The sequence below is a fragment of the Ovis canadensis genome, chromosome 19 (assembly GCF_042477335.2).
Source record: "Ovis canadensis isolate MfBH-ARS-UI-01 breed Bighorn chromosome 19, ARS-UI_OviCan_v2, whole genome shotgun sequence".
NCBI classification, from domain to species: Eukaryota; Metazoa; Chordata; class Mammalia; order Artiodactyla; family Bovidae; genus Ovis; species Ovis canadensis.
This window is the reverse complement of record NC_091263.1, coordinates 28,156,262-28,181,461: the sequence shown is the minus strand read 5'-3', so window position 1 is coordinate 28,181,461 and position 25,200 is coordinate 28,156,262. Positions and strand designations below refer to the sequence as shown.

At 44.5% G+C, this 25,200-nt stretch overlaps 1 long non-coding RNA gene across 2 annotated transcripts in view; it reads right to left on the bottom strand.

The window, feature by feature from the left end:
• LOC138424222 (uncharacterized) overlaps positions 1 to 24,991 on the bottom strand; it is a 151,015-nt gene extending 126,024 nt beyond the window's left edge. Inside the window, exons 1-3 of one of the 2 annotated variants that reach the window (XR_011250696.1) lie at positions 24,754 to 24,991; positions 22,316 to 22,463; positions 8,253 to 10,013 (exon numbers count right to left, since the gene is read on the bottom strand). This is a non-coding gene — a long non-coding RNA (uncharacterized lncRNA). Of the gene's footprint in view, positions 1 to 8,252; positions 10,014 to 22,315; positions 22,464 to 24,753 lie in introns of those variants that run through there. The other variant, XR_011250697.1, reaches the window with a different exon arrangement.
• Positions 24,992 to 25,200: the final 209 nt, after the last annotated feature.

Genomic DNA, 25,200 nt, shown 5'->3' with positions numbered 1-25,200 from the left:
TTTGAATCTGGGTACTTTGTATCTTGCTTTTAACAGTAGATTGCAGTACAAGTGATGATACTGGAGGTCCAAGCGTGGACCCTCTTGAAACCCTGAGAGCACTGAGTGAAGAAGCTCAAGCAAGCTGTCTGGAGGATGAAAAACCTGCGGTGAGTGAGGCCCAGTCAAGAGCCAGAACCATTAATCTGACACGTGAGGGAGTTGTGTTGGATCGTCCAGCCCCACCGAGCAGCCTCATTGAGTAGCTGCCTGGATAGTGTCCTCTGGGAGACCAGCAGAGCAACAAACGAGTCCAATTCCACCTTAGTGGAAGAAATCATCTTTGCTGATATAAAACTAAGGGTTGGGTAAGTTTATTTCTGGGGAAGCCCCTTTGGTGACAGGTTCACAAATGCTGGAATGATGGAACTATTCATGCTATGTGGTTAAAACAAGCTCTCTAACCAGGGTTACCCTCTCCACAGCTCCCTGGATGGATGCTATGAAGAAACAATATATAGAATCAAAACCATGATCAAAATCTCCTGATATCTGGCTCACAGATTTATGCAGATACCTCTGGCCTGTCTGGCTGTTCCCTCCCCCATGCCTTAACTTAGGCTCCTGATAGTTTCTGCTCAAATCCAGCTACCAGCCAAGGCAGTGAACTCTGAATCTTTAGTGAACAGTGCTGAACTGGAAAGACTAAGCTTTGGGCTCACCAGAACTGAGCTTCAATCCTGGCCCTGCCACTTGCTAGCTAGGTGATTGGGGAAATTACCTAACTTCTCTGAGGTTCAGCTTTGCCATCTGTCAATTGAGATTAGGAATCCCTGTCCATCAAGACTGTTGAGATTATGTGTAAGAAAGATGGCATATTATGAATGCTCTGTGAGTATAATCTACATAAATGAGGCTAGGGGTGTGAAAGCCATAAAATCCCTGACTCGTGTAATTTTGAAAAGACAAACCCACCAGCCCCCACCCCACCCCCAGCCTTTGAGAACACCAGACTTTTAAATGGCTGGACACTCTGACTGCGGTCTGGCTGTTTATCTGCTGACTGCTTGGCAGTGATTCCATTTAGGAGGGGGGATGGGTGATCAGCATTCATCCCTGGGTCACCAGGTCAAGTGGGTACTAATCAGGAAAAATGTTTGGCTATCAAATGCTCCATTGAGTGCTTTAAATATCACCTGATGTGTCATAAATTTGGATTAGCTGTAGAAAATCAATCTTTACCATATGCAAATTAAAGATGAAATGAGATTGTCCTTGCGAGCCACTGCGCTCCCTCAGCATGCTGGTTCTTCAGTTGTACTTAACTGATTTGAATTTTCTTACATTTTGCTTCAGTTTGTGACTTGAAATTCATTATCCCTTAGACAGTTTATGGTCAGAGAGCTCTGATCCCAAAGACAGCCTTGAGAGGGATTCATCAAGCGGCTACTGGCTTTGTTTCCTCATCTCCCCCAGACGGACTCAGCAGCCACCAGGAGTGAACTTGGCTGAGCTGGCCGTGGCCCCCGGAACCATCTCCTGAAAACTGGATGTTAATCTTGACTGTGCTGTACATGGAGCATACATGTGTGTGTCTGCGGGGGGTAGATATATATTCTAGGAGTATTTTCAGGAAGTTGGATTTTTCCCTTAAAAATAAGAAACCATCTTTGTTAGTCACTCTTCCTGATTCCACAGAGAAGTAAAACCTTGGGATCAGACTTCTCAGAGCTGGACTGAATCGCTGGGCTTGGAAAGTCAGAAAATAGGCGAGCTTTTGACCACTCCCTCAGATGGCTCTGTTTCAGCCGATACAAATCCCTGTAGCAAAAAAACCTCAGGTAGGGAAATGGAGCAAAAGCAGTGATGACCTCCCAGGGGAATGAGATGCTAGCTTTAAGTCCCAGGAGCTGCCAGCTACCCAGGAACTTATTAAAGTTCTTTCTTTGTATTCAGCAAGCTTGGAATAGGATCAGCTAATTAGCCTGCCTAGGAACCAACTGGCGCGGACCGGAACGGGGTGGGACGGAATGATGACAGTACTAGGCGCTAGTATTCTGTGTACTACTGCCGAGTTTGCTAAAATCTCGCAATAAATCATCTCACTTAATCCTCTCAACAGTCATGCAAGGTTGGTCTTGTTACTATTTCAAGTTATAACATGGACACTGAGACATAAAGAGTAAGTTAACTTATGAAAAACCTTAAAAATATTCATGCCTTCTGGCTAGTAACTCCATTTCTAGGAATTTACATTAGTAAAATTATAAGAAATCCAACAAAAAAGAGATGTATTGATAGGTATCTATAAGGAAGGTACTTATAATAGTGAAAAACTGAAAGCAAACTACATGTCCAAAAATTAAAAATCAACTGAATAAATTACAAAAATTCAATATACGAGATGCTCGATAATCTCTAAAAATTAGGTTTCTGAACATGATTTAACGAATTAAGTAGACTATAACTTAAGGAAATAATATGATTTAAGGAAATAAGTTGACTGTTGTTAAACTATGGAAAATTTTAAAAGGAGAATTACCTCCTTAAACATAGAGTATAATCCCAATTTTGCATTATATCTGTGTATATGATTCAAAAAGGTGAAAGAAATATCCTAAAACTTAGTAATTGTTGTGTGTGTTCCAAGAGTACATTAACATTTTCCCTCTTTTTATGTTTCTCTATTTTCATAATTCTCTAAAATATACAAATATCATAATTAAAAGCAAATGACAATAAATAAATAATATACAAAAAGAAATGTGTCAGAGTTGGCTTACTCATGAGGAACTAGTGAAAATCAGGAAACTAAAAGATACGAGATATTCCAAGTGCTTTTGAAGGTCACAGTAAACATATGCCAAATACAGTTATTTTATCAAAACCATTTTGCCCATCTCTAACTCATTTATCTTTAACAAGATAAACAAGATTTCACGAGGGTCTGGTAATGATCCATCTGTGAAATCATGGGATGTTTGGTTCATCCCTGCAATTTTCTATACTTATCTTCCTTATCCTTCACAAAGTACTGTCAGTGTTTGGGAAAATGGTTTTGTGAAACTTGGTAAATTGCTAGGTAAAATAGTTCCTTGGATAATGGTGTGTCTGACACTTTAAACATCTGAAAACTCTCCGAGTTATTAGATGTGGGGTAGAGGAGGTCAGATAATGTCTCTAGAGATGGCTCCTATTAGGGGAGCTTTGGGTGATATAAAGTATGAGGCAGAGGTGGAGGGAAATGGCAGGCTGCAACTGCAGAATTCTAAACAGACATTTAGGAAGAATTTCCAAACAAGAGGCACAGGCCCTGCTGCTATCAGAGCGGAGGAAAGCAAATTGATTCTGCAAGGGAAAAATCTGGCCTTCGTGAGAAGACTTCTAATGATGCCCAAATTCCATTTCTTAACATTTATTTTTTGGTTAAATTTCTTTGAAAGCTATAATTTTAGCATTTTTGATTTGGGGACACTGAACTATCAATGTATAGATTTTCCAAAATTATTAAATTCATTTGGATTGCAGTGACAGTTTTTTTACATGTAATTCTTTAATTTACCTGGAATACAGGTACTTTCTCTTTTTCACATAAAATCTTTAACCACCAAGAATGAGTATTAGTAATTTCACTAATAGTAATCATCCCCTTGCCCCCCACCAACCACCACTGATCAGCACTTGTTTTCTGCTCTGAATTGTACCAAGTCCTTTGACACACAGCAGACATCACTTGCTTTGAACTTCACAACACTCTGCAGATCTGGGAACTGAACCTCAGAGAGGTTGACGTCATTTGCATCACAGACCAAAGTGTTACATCAGGCATGGTCCCTTTCCGAAGGTTTTGTTTGGCTCCCCTCCTCTGCCTGCCCAGTCTTGCACTTTACATTTAAATAGCTGTGAAGTTTACCCTGCTAAGTCTATACAATCAAAATTAATCTTAACTACTCTTACCCATACATCCTCCCAAAAGATTTTTAAAATAATGTTTATACTTTAATTATCCAAGTAATACATACTCATTATTGAATGCTTAGGGAGTACACATAAAAAGGAATGGCAGAAAGGAAAATCGCTCATGAACTTGCCCATCCAGTGATGATCACTGAGACATGATTCCCACATTCATCCTGTGTGTTTATGATCGGTCTCCCTCCATTAGAATACAACGTCCATGAAGCAGGGGTTTTTCTCTTGATCACTGTTGGACCTCTGGGGTCTATGTACCAAGTTACACAGTCTGCTGCCCAGACCATAAGTTCAGGATCAGGGTGCTCACAACTCCGTCTGCTCAGAGAGTTGGCTTCCAGATCAGCCCTTCTCTAGGGATAGCCTTCAGCCAAGGGGAATGCCTCTTTCAGGGTTAATCTCCTCCACAGAGGTAGCCCACATCAATGACCTGTAGGTTTGAGGGTATAAAGGCATTGTCCCAACCTGGAATAACTCCAAAGGGCCATTTCATCGCAGAGCTCCCTGCGAAACTGCTGGGACCTATGACTGACTGCATCACCGTTCACCTCCCTCTGCCCAGCCTTGCTTCCATAACTCCCCCACCGACGTTACTTCTGAGAATACTCCCAGTTACCTTCCTGAAGGTGAACTTTTGCTACACAGCCTGTTTCCAGTAACCATGAGCCAAGTTAATAGACAACTATGCCAGACATAGGGCCGGCTTTATAGTATTTGTTGAATGAGTCTATGCAAAACGTTTTAGGGGTGCCTCCTTCATTCCTGGTGATTCTCGCTCCTCAGCAATGAAGCAGAAGCTCCATCATGCCCCATGGAGTCAGAAGCCAGCCATTGCTGTGCAGCCATCAACACGATTGCAGCTTCTTCCCATTACTGCCACCTTGGCTCTTCATGATGTCCCAGGGGCCCCACTCACTGCTTGTTAACAACAGTGACTAGGACAAGATCCCAACTTGGCTGCCAGTTCTGCGTAGCTCTGGACCCAGCCTCCACTGTTCTCCCCAAATCCTGAGACTTACTGTCACTGCTTGCTGAAGCCAGGGAATCTGCAGAGACCCCTATTCTGCTAAGCCTGCATCCCTGGGCTCCACCCAGGTGACAGTGGTCCAGGAGGGTGAGAAGGATGCTTCCACTTCAGTGTCTTACTGAGATAAGGGCACTCCATGATGGAAGCGGCCTGGACTTTAAACATTCAGATCTTAGGTCCATTAACATTTACACTTCTCCAGAGTATGACCCAACCAAGATGACTGTGTTGGGACAAAAAGGACAAATCTGGAAACCAACATGTGCCCCGACTCTTGCTCCACTTGTCACATACTCTTTGGATGAAATCTCCCTCCGGGTCTATCTGTGGTCAGGATACTGAGAAACAGAACCTGAAGCTGGGTATTCTTGACCAATTAATTTATTGAGGAATAGGCACTAGTGGTAAAGAACCCACCTGCCAGTGCAGGAGACACAAGAGATGTGGGTTCGATCCCTGGGTTGAAAGGATCCCCTGGGGAAGGAAATGGCAACCCACTCTAATATTCTTCCCTGGAGAATCCCATGGACAGGAGCCTGGCGGGCTATAATCCACGGGGTCACAAAGAATCGGACACAACTGGGAAGGGGGAGGAGGAGGGAAGGGAAGGGGGAGGAGCTAAAAACATGGGGTCTCAGCTGAGTCAGCTTCAGCCTGATCCCATAGCGAGCTTTGGAACACAAGTTGTACCACACATTTATGAAAAGCTGAAAGCTAATTTCTGTAAGTCGTTGTCATTGTTCTTTTTTGCAATAAGATGTTATCACTCGATACACTATAGAAAGTATGTCAATAGGACCTGACAGAATCCACATTATAGTGTAAGGGGCCAATATATCTGTTATCAAAATTTCCCCTTTTGTTCCCCCACAGAACATTTTCACTGCAACCTCTGAATCAAGAAATGAAGCTTCATTCAATTTCACAGACAATCAAGTGGGAAAAAACTGATGGTTCAATATCCACAAAGCAATCAGTGTGATAAACCACATTAACAAAATGAAGAATGAATATCAAATGATCATCTCAATAGATGCAGAAAAAGCTTTTGATAAAATTCAACATCGATTTATGATTTAAAAAAACTTTTTAAAAAGTTGGTATATTGGGAACATTTCAACATAATAAAGGCCATTTATGACAAACCCAGCTAACATCATACTTAAAGGTGAAGAAAATGAAAGGTTTTCCTCTAAAAGCAGCAATAAGACAAAGATGTCCACTCGCACCACTTATATTTAACACAGGGCTTCCCTGTTGGCTCAGTCGTAAAGGATCCACCTGCCAATTCAGGAGACACGGGTTCCCTCTCTGGTCCACAAAGATCTCACATGCCGCCGGACAACAAAGCCTGTGTACCACAACTATTAAGCCTGTGCCATCTAGAGCCCGTGCCCGGCAACAAGAGAAGTCACCGCAATGAGAAGCCTGCACACCTCGACTGGAGAGCAGCCCCCACCTGACACAACTAGAAAAAAAGCTGGCGTAGCACAGTCAAAAATAAATATAATTATATTTAACACAGTGTTGGAAGTCCTAACCATAGAAATCAGACAAGAAAAAAAAAAGTCATCCATATTGGATGGGAAGAAATAAAACTGTCACCATTTGCAGATGACATGATACCATATTTAGAGATCTCTAAAATCTCCACTCGCAGGTGAAATGAAATCTACACACAAGGGAAATGAAAACCATACGTCCACACAAAATTCTGTACACAAACAGCAGCATTCACAGCAGCATTACTAATAATGGCTGAAAAGTAGAAACAACACTAATCAACGTCAACTAATGAGTGCCTAAATAAAATGTCACATATCCATAGAGTGGAACGTTATTCAGTATAAAAAGAAATGACGTATTGATAAATGCTAGAAAATGAATGAACTTTGGAAATATTATGTGAAATGAAAGAAGGAAATCACAAAAGACCACACAGTGTATGATTCAATTTAAATGAAATATCCAGAAGGGACAAATCTATAGACACAGAAAGTGGATTAGTGGTTGCCTAGAGTGCATGAGTTTGTTAGGGGTTTGGGGTGGGAAAGTGACTGCTAATGAGTAAGGGTTGATAATAAGTTTCCAAAACGAGACTGTGGTGACGGATGCCCAACTATGAATATACCAAAATGCACTAATTGTACATGCAGGCACAGGTCAGTTTAGTGGTATGTGAATTATTACTCTCTACAAAGCTGTTTAAAATAAAACCAGCACTATCTCCATACAAGCCCAAGAGATAATCCACAAACAAATTAAAGACAAACTGTTAACACCCACAATTACAATGCCCAAACATTGCACAAAGTCCCACCATCTGGAGGGTTGCAATAATATATTTTACGTCACTATGGATTCAGCAAATCATGGCTGCCAACACAAGCGTTTAGGGAGAAAAATAGCGACAGCAAATTCAGAAATATGTATCCATTTGGCACTAATTAGTGTTGGTTTCAGTCCCTATTTTGGGGGTTGCCACATGGCTTTTGTATTTTTTTCCTCCATTTTCCTTTACCTCCATTGCCAAAATCAGGACATTTCACGTCTTCAGGAGGGGTTTATTGATAAATGAGTCGCAGACACACCAGGACAGTTGATTTTTCATGCACAAGAGAGGAGGAAAAGGGCCCTTCCTTTCCTGTGTCATGTTCCATGTGAGGACATCAGACTGGGCTCTTTGAACACCAGCGTCTTGCAGAGGTTTTATTCCTGACACATTAATATTTCATCTTTGTTGCCCTTATTAATGAGATTTTCTTTTATATTACATCTACTGTTTGTGTAAACAAAGCCTGTTGACTTTATATATTAAATTTCTAACTACTTTACTGAATCTTCTTATTGTCTCTAATAGTTTTTCAGTTTTTTTTTCTGGGTTATTCAAGGTTTATAATCATGGTATCAGGACATAATCATAATGTTGCTTCCCTCCACCCATCCATTATTTTAATCCCTTACTTTTAAACCACTTTATTTGTAAAGGCTAAAACTTCCAGAAAACCCAAATGCTCAGCTTTGACTACCTTCCATTAATTTTGATACTCTGTATTTTATTATTGCTTATTTCTACCATCTGTGATTTCAAATTCAATTTTTTCATTGACCCAAAAACTGTCTAAAAAGAAAATTAAGAGCTTCCCCCCGTTATTCAGAAGGTACATTTTGTCACTTGTTTTAATGGCAATATTGCTGTTAAATACTTCATTATGAACCCGGCGTTTTGATGGAGATAACTTAAGCATTTGGAGAAGATATCTACATATTTCTATTTTATCTTTTTTCAAATGACTTTTTAAATCCATGAAATGAATATACAGCTTTTCTCCTTTGATTGGGGTGAACTGTACCGAGGATTTCATAATTCTGAACCACCTTTGACTTTATTGAACCCGGATTTTGCTGAGCCATGGTTCACAATTTTGCTAACACAGTGCCAAGTTCTAGTTACTGATCTGTCTTACAATGTTCGCATCAATATTCACAAGTGAGCCTGGAGGTCTTCTCCGCTCTGAACCGAGTGCCGCTGTCACTCTTGGCTTCCTTTTTCACCACGTGCTTGGAGACAGTCTCTGTGTTGGACTTCTCTGGTTCTTGAACGTTTGAAATTCTTTACCTGAGAAACCATCTGGGCCTGGCGATTAGAGAATGATGCATTTTCAACTTCTTCTCTGATTATTGGCCTGTTTAGAATTCTTGTCTCTTCTGAAGTAAATTTTGGTGATTTCTATATTTTCTAAACAATTAATCACTTCATCCATGTAGGTTTGCCAATCATTTCTTGAAACTCCTTTTAATATCATCTATTCATATGTTAGTTTCTCAGCTGTGTCTGACTCTGCTACCCCATGGACTGTAGCCTGCCAGGCTCCTCTGTCCATGGGATTGATGCAGGATACAGGATGCTTGGGGCTGGTGCACGGGGATGATCCAGAGAGATGATATGGGGTGGGAGGTGGGAGGGGGGTTCATGTTTGGGAACTCATGTACACCCGTGGTGGATTCATGTCAATGTATGGCAAAACCAATACAGTATTGTAAAGTAAAATAAAGTAAAAATTTAAAAAAATAATTAAAAAAAAGAATACTGGAGGGGGTTGCCATTTTCTCCCCCAGAGGATCCTCTAGACCCAGGGAGACCTAGGTTCTATCCCCCCCAACCCTGCAAGTCTTTACCATCTGAGCCATCAGGGAAGCCCCAAGAACACTGTATAATTCTCCATTTTAATTTTCAATTTTATTTCTAATATAAGTGGTTTTGTTAAAGAAATTAAAACCAGATTTTTAATTTACTGATTCCTCTTTTTCTGCTTTGTAATTTATTAATTCCAGGACTCCATTTATTACCCTTGATGGTTTTTCCTAACCTCCTGAACGCATTTAAAATTTTTTTTCTTTTATAGTTTCTAATATATATGTTTATGGCTTTATTTCCCAGGGAAACCAGCTTTGACTACCTTCCATTAATTTTGATACTCTGTATTTTATTATTGCTTATTTCTACCATCTGTGATTTCAAATTCAATTTTCTCATTGACCCAAAAACTGTCTAAAAAGAAAATTAAGAGCTTCCCCCCTGTTATTGCACTATCAAATAATGTAATTACACTAATAAATATGATGCTGCTTATTGGTTTACAATAAATATTATTCATCATGCTAAATTAGTCAAGACCTGGCAGGAAGCAGATGGCACTCTGAAAGGAATTTAACTAAACAGACGTGAACGAGGACACTAAGTATAGCAGCGTGGGCTGGGTTGAGGGGACAGACAAAAGATGCTGAGGCACCCAGGACCTAGCAACAGTGGAAATCCATTACCACCCCTAGGCCTGAAGAGAAAAGGGCATGGAAAAATATCGCTGCAGCCACAAAGGAACACCACCGTCCCTGAGACTCCAGGAGCTGGGGAGGAATGCAGAGAATAATTATCCAACCCCTCTTTCTCTTCCAGGCTTCTGCCCACATCCAACAGCCAAACACAGATGACCCAGCGGATGCAGTCTGTAGAAGTCAACCTCAGAACAACAGCCTCAGGTGGGGTAAAAAAAAAAAAAAAGGGAAGAGAGAGGGAGAGAAAAAAAAACTGTGAGAACAAAAACTGGGAATAACCAGCACCTCAAATAAATATCATTCTCCTCCTAGTCAAACATCAGAAATAGATATAAATTTCATTAACTCTGTGATCCGCTGGTGAATTCTATTTATTGTTTATCTGATTTCAAAGCATCCTTGAATTCCAAGAACCCTTGACATATTCTTTTCACTATATTTTTCATTTGCTGTAATCATTTTTTAAGAATTTTTACATCTATGCTCATAAATGAGATTGGCCTGTAATTTTCTTTTTTGAATGGTAATCAGGGTTATGCTTCTCTTGTGAAATGAATCGGAGGCTCTTTTCCCACTTTTTAGTTCTGCAATAATTTATATAACAAAAGAATAATGCGTTTCTAAAAAAAGTTATTCAGTCATATTCCTGCTAGGAACTGGTGGTTTTCTTTCAGGTAATTCTTGGATAACTTTTAGAGTTTTCCATAATTATTAGTTTAGATAGATCCTATGCTTTTTTAGTCCATTTTGGCCATTTATAATTTTCTTAAAAATGGCTGCCTTCCTGGAGGTTTCTACTGCTCAGTCATTTCAGTTGTGTCCTACTCTGTGCAACCCCATAGATTGTAGTCCACCAGGCTCCTCTGCCCATGGGATTTCCCAGGCAAGAATACTGGAGTGGGTTGTCATTTCCTTCTCCAGGGGATCTTCCCAACCCAGGGATCAAACCCAGGTCTCTGGTATTGCAGGCAGGTTCTTTACCACTGGGACACCGGGGAATGGCTTTCTCCAATAAGCCCATTTTCCCCCAAACTTGGAGTTAAATAGTCCCAGTAAAGGGCTTCTGCATCTCCCAGGGCAGCCCACGGGGTTGTCCTGGCTGCAGCACAGCAAGATTGCCAAAGGTAAGTTAAAAAAAAAAAAAGGTGAAGCTCATAGGAGGGGTTTTCATCTTGAGACAGGATCAGTCAGGTTTCTCCACAGCTGCTGACAAAGGCTGCACCCCATGGAGCTGACCACAGGAGGACGAGCTTAAGGTGACCTTCCATCCAGAGTGATTCACTGCACGGCTGGGTGACCTCAGCACCGGCCCACTCTGGAACTTGACCTCTCAGAACTATGGCTCTGATTTAGCCTCCCGCTTAGCAAAGGCGAGAAGCAAGTGGGTGACAGGAAAGAGAAGGGGAGGGAGGGAGCCCAGCTCTAATGACGAAGTGCCTTCCCTATGGTACTTTCCTCCTGGTCCTGACTCGGCCACTTTGGATATCTCATTGTGACTAACCTTGCTGGGGTTCAGTTGCCTGATCAGTGAATTGAGAAGCTCTGAGGCCTTCACAGATTTATGATTCTATTAACAGATCCCCCCAGGAGTAAGCATAATACAAACAGTCTCATGCCTCACTTCCAGCTCTCTCTAATAAGAAAAGGACGCTTCTCCCTAAGGAATGGTGTCTGAGATCTGCTTCAAGAAGGACCAGAAGGTGCTGCTGCTCCCCATTTACCTCTCCTCTCCAGCCTAACCTGTCTTGGACTCAAAGTTCTCCCATGTTGGGTTCCAGACATCAACAGCCTAAGTGAGAATGCTGTCCTGGACAAATAACCTTTGGAGTAACTGACACCTTTGGATGCACTGAGGCATCCAGTTGGCAAGGTTCCTGGGCAGCAGAAGGAGCTGATGGGGATGGTGAGGGCTAGTGCTGGGATGCTGCTGGGTGTGTGTGGGTTGGGGGCGGGGGGAGCAGCCTGGAATGACAACCACAGTTGCATGGGATGGATGGGAAGGGGTGCTACTGGCAGGGAGGGGACAACTTGGTGGCTTTGGGGTCACTAAAGGAGGAAGTGGACTGCAGCACATATTAGCCTACAAGGGTCTGAGGAAGAAAGAGCCTCAAAGACTCTGGCAATTTAGTATCTTTGGAAGCCAACCGAACTGGGTGTCTACCCCAGTACTGCAACTCACTACTAAACCTCTCACTCTCTTTCTCCATCTACAAAATGGGAATAATAATGCCTATCTTTATGGCTGATAGGAGTTATGTGAGATGATACATAAAAAGTACTTAAGCATGGTGACTGATAGGAGACACAATTCAACCCAAATATTACTATAATAACTCTCAGTTTTGCCACCATCATTCTCCAGAGGCCAACTTTAATTTATTACAAGCACCTTTGTGCTCCTGCTAAGAACTATGCTGCTCACTGTTGGGTTACAAGGCAGACTGCGGCATATTCCCTGCCCCCCAATAGCTTCCAATCCAGTGGATTAGAGAGATTTGTGCACGATCGAGTAAAAGAGCAAAGCAAGCATGAGAAGCCCACAGAGGGGCCCCAGCGCACTGCGGGGCATGGAGGAAGAAGCCATGGGCTTTAGGGTGGCAGTGCAGAGTGTGCTGAGGAAGGGTCCTTGCATATGAGTTAGGCAGCAGAATCTGACAGGGTCCTCTAGGCCAACACCCTCGCTATGCAGTTAAGGACCCAGGCAGATAAAAAACTCCAGGCTTGGGGACCTCCCTGGTGGTCCAGTGATCAAGACTTCTCACTCTCACTGCCAAGGGCTTGGATTCAATATCTGGTTGGGGAACTAAGATCCCAAAAGCTGCATGGTATGACCAAAAAAAAAAAAAAAAAAATTAAATACAAACTCCAGGCTTAGAAATCACTTAGATACTGAGCCCAGACCATGTGCCAGTCACTGTCAAGACTGATCCCTAGGAGATGGAAATTTTTGGCATCACTCTTTCACAGGAGAAAATGAGGTATGGAGAAGTGAAGCAACCTGTCCAAGGTCACAAAGACTGCGGGTGGTAAGGCAAAGATTTGATCCATGCTAAATGAACTGTGGTGTTGGAGAAGACTCTTGAGAGTCCCTTGGACTGCAAGGAGATCCAACCAGTCCATCCTAAAGGAGATCAGTCCTGAATATTCAGTGGAAGGACTGATGTTGAAGTTGAAGCTCCAGTACTTTGGCCACTTGATAAAAAGAACTGACTCATTTGAAAAGACCCTGATGCTAGGAAAGATGATTGAGGGTGGGAGGAGAAGGGGACGACAGAGGATGAGATGGTTGGATGGCATCACTGACTCGAGGGACATGAGTTTGAGTAAACTCCAGGAGTTGGTGATGGATAGAGAGGCCTGGCATGCTATGGTTCATGGGGTCGCAGAGAGTCAGACATGACTAAGTGACTGAACTGATATGTGGAATCTCTCTTTTTTTTTTTAAGGGTACAGATGAACTTATCTACAAAACAGAAATAGAGTTTCAGATATAGAAAGTACACTTGTGGTTGCCATGAGATAAGGGGGGTGGGGAGAGATAAATTGAGAGTTTGGGATTGACATATACACACTACTATGTATTTATAAAGTAGATAACTAATGACAGCCTAATGCATAGCACAGGGAACTCTACTTGATGCTCTGTAGTGGCCTATGTGGGAAAATAAAAAGAGTGGCTGTATGTGTATTTATAACTGGTTCATTCTGTTACACACCTGAAAGTAACATACTATAAATCACTATACTCCAATAATGGAGAAGGCAATGGCACCCCACTCCAGTACTCTTGCCTGGAGAATCCCATGGATGGAGGAGCCTGGTAGGCTGCGGTCCATGGGGTCGCTAAGAGTCGGACATGGCTGAGCGACTTCACTTTCACTTTTCACTTTCATGCACTGGAGAAGGAAATGGCAACCTACTCCAGTGTTCTTGCCTGGAGAATCCCAGGGACGGGGGAGCCTGGTGGGCTGCTGTCTACAGGGTCACACAGCATCGAACACAACTGAAGTGACTTAGCAGCATACTCCAATAAAATTTTTTTAAAAAGAAAATATACACGCACCCCAGTGTTCACTGCAGCACTGGTTACGATAGCCAAGACCTAAACGTCCATCAGCAGAATGAATAAAGAAGAAATGGTAAATATATTCGTGGACTATTACTCAGCCATACCAAAGAATGAAAGAATGCCATCTGTAGCAACATGGATGGACCCAGAGATTATACTAAGAGAAGCAAAAGACAGATAAGTATCAAATGACCCCACTCATATGGAATCTAATTTTTTCTTAATGATACAAATGACCTTATTTGCAAAGCAGAAACAAACTTACAGATATCAAATGTGGAGGGATAAATGAGGACTTTGGGATTAACATACACACACTATTCTATATAAGAAGATAGATAACCAACAAGGACCTACTGTATAGCACAGGGAACTCTACTCAATATTCTGTGATAACATATATGAGGAAAGAATCTGAAAATGAATGAATATATGTGTATGTATAACAATCACTTTGCTGTACACTTGAAACCAGCGCAGCACTGTAAAATCAACTATACGCTTAATAAATTTTTTTTTTTAATAAAGCAAATCTCAACTCTAAACCCACGCCTCACTTCAGGTTCTCTAGCTCTGGCAGTGCTTCCTCCACTGCTGGTCAGAAGACCAGGAGGCATCGAAAACTCTTCTTTCTCCCTCGTTCCTTTGTCAAGTCTATTTTTCAGATATCTAACATTTTTTAAAATTTGACACTCTCTCCTGTGTTAGTCCAGGTTCTCCAAGAAGCAGACACCAAGCGTGTGTAAACATGCAAGGATTCTGATTAGGGAAATGCCCGTAAGAAAGCATGGGGAGGGTGCCAGCAAGGCGGGAAGATCCATCAGCTCACAATGCAGTGTGACCCTGGGCAGGCAGGAGGGGAGGAAGGCTGGGCAGGCGTGTCCTTACTGCTGTGCAGCGTAAGGAAGTCTCCACAAAGCCATCCGGGAGCTCTGGAGCCAAACCCAGCCATCAGAGTCCATCGTCCCCTGGGAATATGCCTGAATCTGTATCACTGGCGTCCTCCATAACTGGCGGAGAGCAGTCCCCAGGAAGCACGGCTTTGACACAAGCATGCTGTTGGACTGCTCAGCACGGGCGCAGAGCCCGTGCTCAATTATGTTCCCCGTCACAGGAGATCTGTGAGGCTGGACTCATGAGCACCACCGTGTGAGGCTAGACTTCCGGCTCCTCAGCAACCTTACCACCCCTGGTCCAGTTCAGACACTTCTAGAGGACTGCAGCACAACCCCCAACTGGTCTTCCTGCTGCTGATCTTTATCCCTCTAAATGTTTTTCCACACCACAGTGAGAAAGACCTCTCCAAAACATGTCAATCCACTGATTAGAGCCTTCGATAATGATTTTACCAATTCCCTTGAAATCTATAAATGGAGCTCTTGTTTTGCATAAGAGATTGATTGAACGTTTAATCAAACAAGATGTCCTTGAACTAGCCACCCGTGCATTATTTCAGCACTCAGCCGCTGGGTGAGGTAAGACCCTATGGAGACTGAAAATACAATTTAGCCGAGACATTTAAGCATTATCTCTACTGAAAGTCAATAAATTCCTGTTGATCTTGTTGGGGAATTAAAACTTTTGTAAAATGTGACTTTGCTAAGCTTATCAACAGAAGATTATCACAGGAAAACACAAACTCAAGAAATGATACTCTGAGTTCTTCATTTGGATGTTGGGATTTTCCAATACTTTATGGACACTCTGCCATCTAGGACTCAGGGGTGGTACCATCTTTTGGAAACTGTATTAACTAACTATGAGGTAAACCAATCATAGCTGTGGAAAGACTGGAAGAAGTTCTTGCCACAAAATAGGAGAATCACAGTGTGGCTTCCTAGGAATTACATGTAAACATCTGCTTTCATCTCAGTAATTAAAAATGTCTGTAACTCCTGGGACAACTGGACCATTACAGGCAGCCCTGATCACTAGCTTTTATCTAAGGATGAGACCATAATTTTTATTTTCACTCTCACCAATGTAATGCTAAAAAGCTTTGATGTAGCAATATACCTAGAGGAGAAACACCTAATAGGAAAATCGAAATACCGCTGAACATTGTCAGGGCAATAAGTTAATTGTGTGAAACCTGAAATTGCTTCATAATGTAAACTGAATATTCTTTCTAATACAAAGGAATCTGAATTGTTCCTGAGTATCAGGACCCATTCATATCTGCCTGAGAAGCATCACTGTTTTTCCAAAGACACTCATCGGTTGCGTTTAGTTATTATGTGAGCAGGCCTTCTAGGAATCAACCTCATGAGAGTCTGAAAAACTCCTAGGCTTGATGGCTATGTGTTAATAGCAGTATTGTCAGCATGCACAAAAATGTCATATACTAGCAAACTATGATACTGCCTTCTAATGTCTTCCATAATCAAGAACTCATAACAATCATTTCAGGTAAATGGTTTCTTGATTGCGGTAGCCTCTTTTTCTAAATGCCTCCAAGCAGCTGAAGATTGAGGGTGAGAGGACCAACATTCAAAATCCTCTAATCTTTGACCACCTGCCTACACCTTTGGCAGGTTCCTGGGAAAGAGACAGGAAGAAGCCAGGGCCAGGGGAATACTATGCTCTTGCTTTAGCCCCAGAACTGCACAGAAGAGCCCAGCCTTGGTTGTTCCACTGCACCCAGGAGGTAACAGATGACCTCTGTGACTCTGGTCAACAACCACACTAAAAACAGTCTGTGATGGCTATATGCCTCAACCTGGCTGGGCTGTGGTACCCAGACGGTTGGTCAGGCATTATTCTGGATGTCCCTGTGAGGGTGTTTTTGGATGAGAGTAACATTTTTATTGGTTGGTTGAGTAAAGCAGATTGGCCTCCAAAATGTGGGTGGGCCTCATCCAATTAGCTGAAGATCTGAGTTGAACAAAAGACTGACCTCCCCTGAGCAATAAGGAATTCTGTATGTGTGTCTACATATATATGTTTTATATACATATATGAAAATTGGAATGCCACTGACCGTTGCTTTATACATATACATATATAAAACAATCATTAGAAAAGACCCTGATGCTGGGAAAGATTGACGGCAGGAGGAGAAGAGGACAACAGAAGATGAGATGGTTGGATGGTATACCAACTCAATGGACATGAGTCTGAGCAAGCTCCAGGAGATGGTGATGGACAGAGAAGCCTGGTGTGCTACGGTCCATGGGGTTGCAGAGAATCAGGCATGATTGAGCAACTGAACAACAACAAATATGAAACAATCATATAGACAGATATAGATCCTGTTGGTTCTGTTTCTTTGGAGAACCCCAGTACATAGGCCAGGAAGGTTCCTTGAACTTGCTCTCACTTGCAGTTGGGAAGAAGAAAGACAAACCCAGGAAAAAACTGACCACAGAGCGGGTGTCTGCCTCTCAGTAGGGATGGCAGTCCATCTGCCCAAGCTCACACACTGACAGTCTCCCAGGGCAGAGGGAACCCCCCCAGACAGGCATACGACAGTGAAGTGTGAGCTCCCAGTGTCAGAGCCTGCGGCACAGTAGACCCACATCACCTGAATGCCCAGAGTCACCAAGATGCCCTCTGCTGGATATTTGCCACTTGACCCTTTCCATCTCATCTCTGCCTGTCCACACCAGCCCCAGAAAGCTGATTTTGTGAGCCACATCAACAGACTCTCTCACCTCCAGGCCTCCAGTTGGGTTCAGCCTCTCCCGCAAACATCACTGCTCTCATTTGCATCCCTCCCCTGAGGCCTCCTTTAGCATTGCCAGATATAACAAAATAAAACTACAGATGCTCAGGTTAAGCTGAATTTCAGAGAAATAACAATTTTTTTAGTATAAGGAGGTGTCATTAGTCATTGCTTATTTAAAAAATTCAAATTTAACTGGGCATCCTCTATTTTAATATTTTAACTGGCAACTCTAGCCTTCACCATCAGCTAGGAAAATATCTTAGGAATTTTAGTGAACTTCAGCTGATCCCTGAAATAAACAAGGTTAATGACAGACTCTGAATCTTAACACTCATGATGTAGATACGGTCCTAATTTGTAGGACTGTTCTCTAAACTGTATACATGTGTGTGTGAGTGTGTAGATATGTGCATATACATTGAGAGAGAAAAGGGAAGAATGTGAGTCAACACGAGAGGAGGAGAAAATAATGGGACATAAGCGTGGAAAGGAAGGACAGGGCTGGTTACTCAAGAGCTGAAATCCAGTAATGACAACCTGGGCCTATCCACTCTCTCTGACTTTCGCAAACTGTTGGATACACAGTGAGAGGTCTGATCCTCCTCTGCATTACCCAGACTTTCTTACTTATCTTTTATGATTGATTCCGATGAAGTTGGCTCTCCAAGTTTGCTTTGTCTTTAAAAAAAAAAAAATCTCCTGAGAGTTATATCAAAGGATGAAATTGGACTCTAGGAACCCTGCTGGTCCTACTAACTTCAAGCCACCTTTGGATATCATTTCATGTTCAATTTGTAGAACAGAATCTTGATAATAAGATGAGATGAAAAGACTCAATTTAATTCCCCTTTTCTTGTTATTTTTCTTGCAAAGACAGACAGAAAGAAAGAATAAGAAAGTGAGGATAAGGAGCTTTGATAGCTCAAATTAAGTGTGCTGGAAAAAGCTGAAAAGTTGTGGCTCTAGTAATCTATAGTGAAAAAATAGAAACATTATGTGATCACCAATAAGTTATTATTTTTCACAGCCTCCAGCGATTATAATTCACCAGATACTTAATAAGCTTTTATTGTTCTGGGAGATACTCCAAGGCTTGCTCTAGGATTTCAAAAAGAAAAGTTTGCCACAGGTCTAGAAAGTGTTTGATGAAGTATAATTTGCAAGTGCCTTTTCAGCAACATGGTGGGGTGAAGCAGGAAGGGGGGGCTTCTTTCTTAAGAAGATAGAGGTTGAGATCATTTTTTTGAAGGACGAGAAGTGATACAGAGCTCCTCTGAGAAGATATACACATTGTAATGACTCCAGGAGCTGAAAATTTGAGATGAGTATCAGAGCAAGAAAGTAACAGTGAATGTGAAGGAGAGAAGGAAAAAAGAGGAGGAGGAGGAGGAGGATGAAATGGGACATGAGCTAAAAGGGAAACAATAAAGGAAAAGTCTAGGATAGAAATTCCTATACCATAGTCTTTAAGCAATTTCTATTAATTTGTGTGTTAGGGAAGTAATTCAAAATAAGACAAATACAGTCTTTTTTTTCTCCCTAGCTCAATTGTTACAATACAAATATTTATCAGTGGATAGCAAATTAAAATCTTCCTTAACACCGCCCCTCCAAAAATCTTTCTCCCCCGCCCCAAATCTTTCTGCTCTAAATGAATTTATCCAGTTCAGTAGTGGTTCCATTATTCCTTAAGAGTCTTAATAAATTCACCATATTGGAATTGCCTTGTTAGGATGAAAGATCCCAAAGTCATGAAAGAAACAGATATGAAAAGGTGGGCCCCACAAAATTTCTAAGATGCAAGTGTTAATCAGCAAAGTGTCATTCAGGTGTGATCTCTAGATGCAGAACCTGAAACAGAAATGCAAAAGGCAGATGATTTACTGAAGGTAAGTCTTGGGAGAAGGATGATGGAGGGAGCAGGAGGAAGCAAGGAGGAAGCTAAGTTTGGGTGTGGTCCCCGCTGGAGACAAGCCTCAGCTTGATCTCCTGGGCTGTTCCCAAGGCTAAACTGCAGCATAACTTTAGTCCCACTTTAAAGCCAGGAGCTGACCTTCTGTCCCCATGTATCAGTTGGCTACAGGCTCCCTCTCGAGATAAGATGTGTAACCTCAGGCTCAGCCAAGGGCAATCCTCTGGAGAAGGAAAAAGACAGTGAGCCACCAACAGCCCACACTCACAGCAGCTGAGAGCTGGGTGCACCTGCAGGTAAAGGGCATCTGGCAGTGGGGCGGTGCCTAACTCCATCTGTGGGCAGGACTTGCGTCTTCTTCCCTGGAAGTTCCCCAGCCCCAGGCAAAATCAGATGGTTGAGATGGGGCCACACAACTCTGTATACCAGAAGCATCCAGGTAGCCAACCCAGCCAGGACACTAAGTGACGCTAAGGGACACTTCTCAGCTCTACTTTTTGGTTGTCCATCCCTTCCTAGAGTCACAATTGACGTAGTCCCGGCCACTGACTCTTGTGATTTACCGTCAACTCCCAGCCCTCTCTACCATCTCAATACTGGCTTAGTGGCTCTTGGCTACCAGTTTACCCCAAGGTGGGCACTCTGTCTCGGTGAATCTTCATCCCTGCTGAGATCTGATCTGGGAGACTACAGGAGGCTCTAAGCTTAGGAAAGACATGGGACACTGGCACCTGAAGGACTTCAGAGACTCATGTAGTCCTCATGCAGGCCACAGGGTCCATGGTGGGGAAGGACCTGGCCACATGACTGATCTAGCCTCTCACCATAGAGCCCTAAAGTTTTTTTAATACAAGCACTAACCAGCTCAGATGTCCACTCCTGGTCCAAGTACCTTTGGTCAGAGTTTTAGAGTACATAGGTCAGTCTCTTAGAGGCAGGGACTGCAGATAGAGCATGCAATGAGCATCCATTTGTCTGGTCCAAAGATAGCTTATCCACTGGCTGGCCAAGAACCAATCAGACTTTCCCCCTCAAAAATGGAAAATGGGATGCTGTTGCTGCCGTTCAGTCGTGTCTAACTTTTTGCGACCCCAAGGACCATAGCCCTCCAGGCTCCTCTGTCCATGGGATTTCCCAGGCAAGAATACTGGAGTGGGTTGCCATTTCCTTCTCCAGGGGATCTTCCTGACTCAGGGATTGAACCTGTGTCGTCTCCTGCACTGGCAGTTGTATTCTGTACTACTGAGCCACTGAGTCCTTGCCCCCCACCCACCCAAGACTGGCATTTTGGTAAGGTTTTTATTTTTGCTACACTCCACAGCTTGCAGGATCTTAGATCCCCAAGCAGGGTTCGAACCCGGGCCCAAGGCAGTGGAAGCACGGAGTCCCAAATCACTGGACCGTTAGGAAATTCCCTTAGTAAGGTACTTGAAATTCTGCTACGTCCAAATGACAATTAACTAGCTTCTCAGTTTCAAAAATCTAGCCTGCCTGTGAACTGGGTGAGAAATGGTAGAATTTGTCTAAGGAGCTCAACAATTTAATGCATTTTGCCATGGAGATTACAGCGTGGGGACAGGGGCTGGCTTGGGGGGGAAATGAGTGCTCATTGAGCATTCTGCTCAGGTCACTGCCCATTATCCAGGGGGTGGATGATCCAGTTTGGGGATTTTCCATGCCTCTGGCTTCTCCTCCCTTCTACTGTCTGCCCTTTGGCCACATTACAGATCAAATTAGAATGTCTTTGAGAGGATAGAAGGGGAAGGGACAGGTAGAATTCAAATTGGTCAATTTTGCAGCTTGTTCGCAGTTCTAATGCATAAGATCAAAACCGGAGGCTAACGTGGGGTTTTGGATTATCAGTGGATTATATGAATCTATAACAGACCCCCCCGTCCATTCCTAGAGAAAATTGGAGTCTGATGAGGACTCAGTGTATTTCACATGGACGTCAGGGCTCAGCACCTAGAGGCTTGTGCAGAATCCCAAACATGAGTGTGTTAGAAGTTTCGAGCTGGAAGGGGCCTGAGAGATGATCCAGCCTTGGGAAACTGAGACCCTGAGATCTGAAGTGAAGTGTCCAAAGTCAAACTGCGAGATGACTGCCGGTGGCTAGCGGACAGCTTGAGAGGGGAGTTGAAACTGGTTAACTCAAAAATTACATATCTGTGGCAGGTTGATACATGACATATTAATTAAATGTGCCCTTTTTTGATCCCCTGTGGCTTCTTGTTGGGACTCTCCACCAACTGGGAACTAAAATCAAAATCATCCTTTGAGGCACAGATGCCTCCAGCACTGGCAACAGAACCCCGGACCCTAAAGGACACAGCTCTAAGGATGCGGGGGCCATCTGGCTGGCTAGGGGGGTGTCCCCTTCCTCCCTCACTGCTCCATGTGCCTCCCCCCTGAAGCTGTGTGCTTAGTCAAAGAGGACGACCTTCCCAGGTAGAAGAGAATCGGTCTCCAGTCAAGGGTATATGAGCAGCGGCACTCCCTGGCTAGAAGCTCCAAACAAGAACACGACTCTGAGATGGAGACTGGACAGATGGATGCAAACGGGTTTCAGGGGGCAAAAATCAGATTTTCCTTCTGCCTGACTGGAGGAGAGCAGAGCTTAAGGATGAGAATGAGAAGCCACGTGTTTCACTGCACACACACACACACACACACACATCATCACCACTATCCTCATCATCACTTCTTCACCATCATCCTTCACCACCATCATCCTCGGAGAGAGGAGAAGCAGAAGCAGGCTCTTCAGGAGGTCTGGGGAGAGCTCAGAGAGAGAAGCAAGACCTTTTGCTTTCCTTCTAGGGATTCCCCAAGGTGGCAATTTTACCCAGGTACCTCGCTGGAGCCAGCAGGGTGTAAGGGGAGCTGGTACAGAGGAAAGCGGGCAGGTGGACAGCATTCTCCGTGGCCATGGCCTTGTGAGGAGGCTCCAATGTTTCCAACGATGCACCACCATGGAAAGAGCCACACGCTGCCTTGGGAACTGCCAGGTGAAGGAGGTAATTCAAGGTGACACACCAGATGGGAGGAAACAGTTTATGTACTGAGGGTCAAAGGGAGGCATGACTGATTTGGTTCCAGGGGAGCCTTTTGGAGATCAGACCACCCACAGGCCACCCCCAGAGAATGAATGACATGACCAGCATGCCTCAGCTAGGCTGTCAGCGTCCCCTCTCCTCGCATGGGGGAAGACTCCCCCCCCCCCACCCGCCCCAGGCAGCAGCCAAAGCCGGGGGTGCTCCCTCCGCACCCACGCAGGTCACCGCAGATCATCACTCACTCACGGACTGCTCCCAAAGCCCAGCAGTTTAGGAGAACCAGGAGGAGGGGCACAAAGTCCCACCCTGTCATTCTGGGCTGCACTCGGCACACACTGTAAGCTATAGATCCTGCACTGACCCCCAGGAATGCCTGGAATCACGATGCTGAACTGGATGCAGTTTCCTGCCATCCAGGGGACCTGGAGTTTATTATTCCATGCAGGAAAAGAAAAGCTTCCTTGGCTGTACTTGGGGTCTAGAGGGCTGTTTGGACTATGCAGTCCGCTATCCGAAACATTCGCTGTTGAACGGGTGGCTGTCCTCCGTCTCCTGAAAGCAAAGGGAGCACACGTGGCCTCAGACTATGGCTGAAGAGACAGTTGAAACCACCCAGCGGGCCTCCAAGGACAAACCGGCGAAAGGAATGGGCACCCAGTGAGCAGCCGTGATGCTCACCTCACGGTCAGTGCCTGCACCATCCTCAGCACCCCTCCTTGGAAGGTCACCACGAAGAGGAAGTGCTAGAAAAACAGCTGGCATGTACCAGCATGGGCACTTCCATCTGATCTCTGAGATGCCAAAGCCCTTTCCTCCTACGCCAGGGCCCTCCCGGACACGGTTAATTAGAGAAGCCGAGAACCATGCTCAACCCCTGGCCTCATCCCCCGCCCATAACCGCCCCCCGACCAGGCACTGTAAGAGCAGGACGGTCAGTAGCTGCACACACTAACACAGCCCTGCCTGGGAACAGGGAACCCGAGGGAGGCAGCGATGGCCTCTGGAGGGGTGACAACCGAGTCATCGTGGGAATACCTTGCCCACTCGAATGCCCACCCTCCCCTTGAACCACGCACGAGCCCCCCAGAGGGGCTGGGTTGCATCTTCCCCTTGACACATCACATCAGCCCCTTGGGAGGGCAATGTGCCAAGCGTGGCAGTGTTGACACAGCAGTCGCTGGACACTTCCCGGGGAAAGCAGGCCCCTGCACGTGACAGGAATTTTCTCCCAACCACACGGTTTCCAATGTTAGAAAAACAAACGTGGAGAAGTCAGTCTGGCTTGCGTGCCTGTGCACACCCCTCTTCTGGAGCTGAAAATGCAAGCTGGCTGGAGCCCCCTCTTGCTTTTAAAACAAATAAACAGTCAGGCCTTGCCTCCTTGAGTCTGGTTCTCTGAAATATGAAGCGTGGACAATGGGGGCTCTTTCAAGCAGCAGCCCCTGGGGCCACATGACCAGGCCTGTGTGCGGAGGAGGCCCGTGGGGGCTGCCTCTGCTCTGAACTGCCGGCCCTCCCTTCGGCCGGCCTGCCTCCAGGCCCTTGGCTTGTCCTCTTCCACCCAAATGTCTGAGTTCCTGTTCCCAAAATAGCTGTGCGGAGGAAACCGCTGAGACTCAGGGCCTGGGCAGTGAGGGATTCTCAGTCCAGCAGGAGTGCCAGGAACAGGCAGGGCCAGGGTGGAGGGCGCAGGGGGAAGCGAGGGCCCATCACTCCTGCAATTCACTAGTCAGGGCAGCAGTTCACCAGCTGGGGGGACGCCAGGAGGGCCCTGAGCACCCGCTCCCCGAGCTCTGCCCAGCGGGACTTCTGTTTTCCCAATAGGAGCAAGAAGATGCAACAGCCCAAGCCTAAAGCCCTTCTCTGCTTTCCCATCCTGCAGGAAGAAGTCCTCCTTTTTCTCTGTGGCAAAGGCAAGCACCCTAGCTGCTCCCCACCTCCCACCTTTCCAGAAAATGATGCCATAGAGGCCCCCTTTGTCTGTGGCAAAAGAGAAGGTTGTTTGCACATTCCAGGCTGGAAGCGAGGAGGAGGAGGAGGAGGAGATGGGCTTAAGTCAGAGTCCTGCAAGGGGTGCCGTCTCAGCGCCCGTGTGCTAGAACTCTGGCAAGGGGGCCACTCCTGTCATTTCCATTCACAGAATGAGGAGTGGGTATCACCCAGTTCTCTAAGGCAGGGGTTCCCAGCCCCAGGGGGACATTGAGATCACCTGAGGACCTCTTAATAACGCCTTACCTGAACCACCTCCCGACCAAGCTGTGGGAAGTGGGAACGGGTATTTTGGGAAATTCCCCCGGTGTGCAGCCAAGTTTGAGAACCACCAGTTTTGCAGTCCTTCCCAAACTCTAATATCCTGGGATCTTGTTAAAAATCTAAGTCCGAAGTTCAGCAGATGAGGGCTGGGCCTGAAGTTCTGGAGGTCAAACAAGGAATGCTGACACCACTGGTCCATGGAACACACTTTACACTCTTCGAGTAGCCAAGCTCCAGGAGACCTTAAGAGTCTCTAATAACACCCTGTACTTCTTCCTGATTTGACCGGAGCAATGAAGAGAGGAGATGAGAGATCAGATTTCTACGTCTGGAAGGGACTGCTAGGCTAGAAGCCATGTCCATGCATCTGGAAATTCTCTTCAACAGAGGAGAGATTTGACAGAGGAACCAGTACTGACTTCAGGGTGG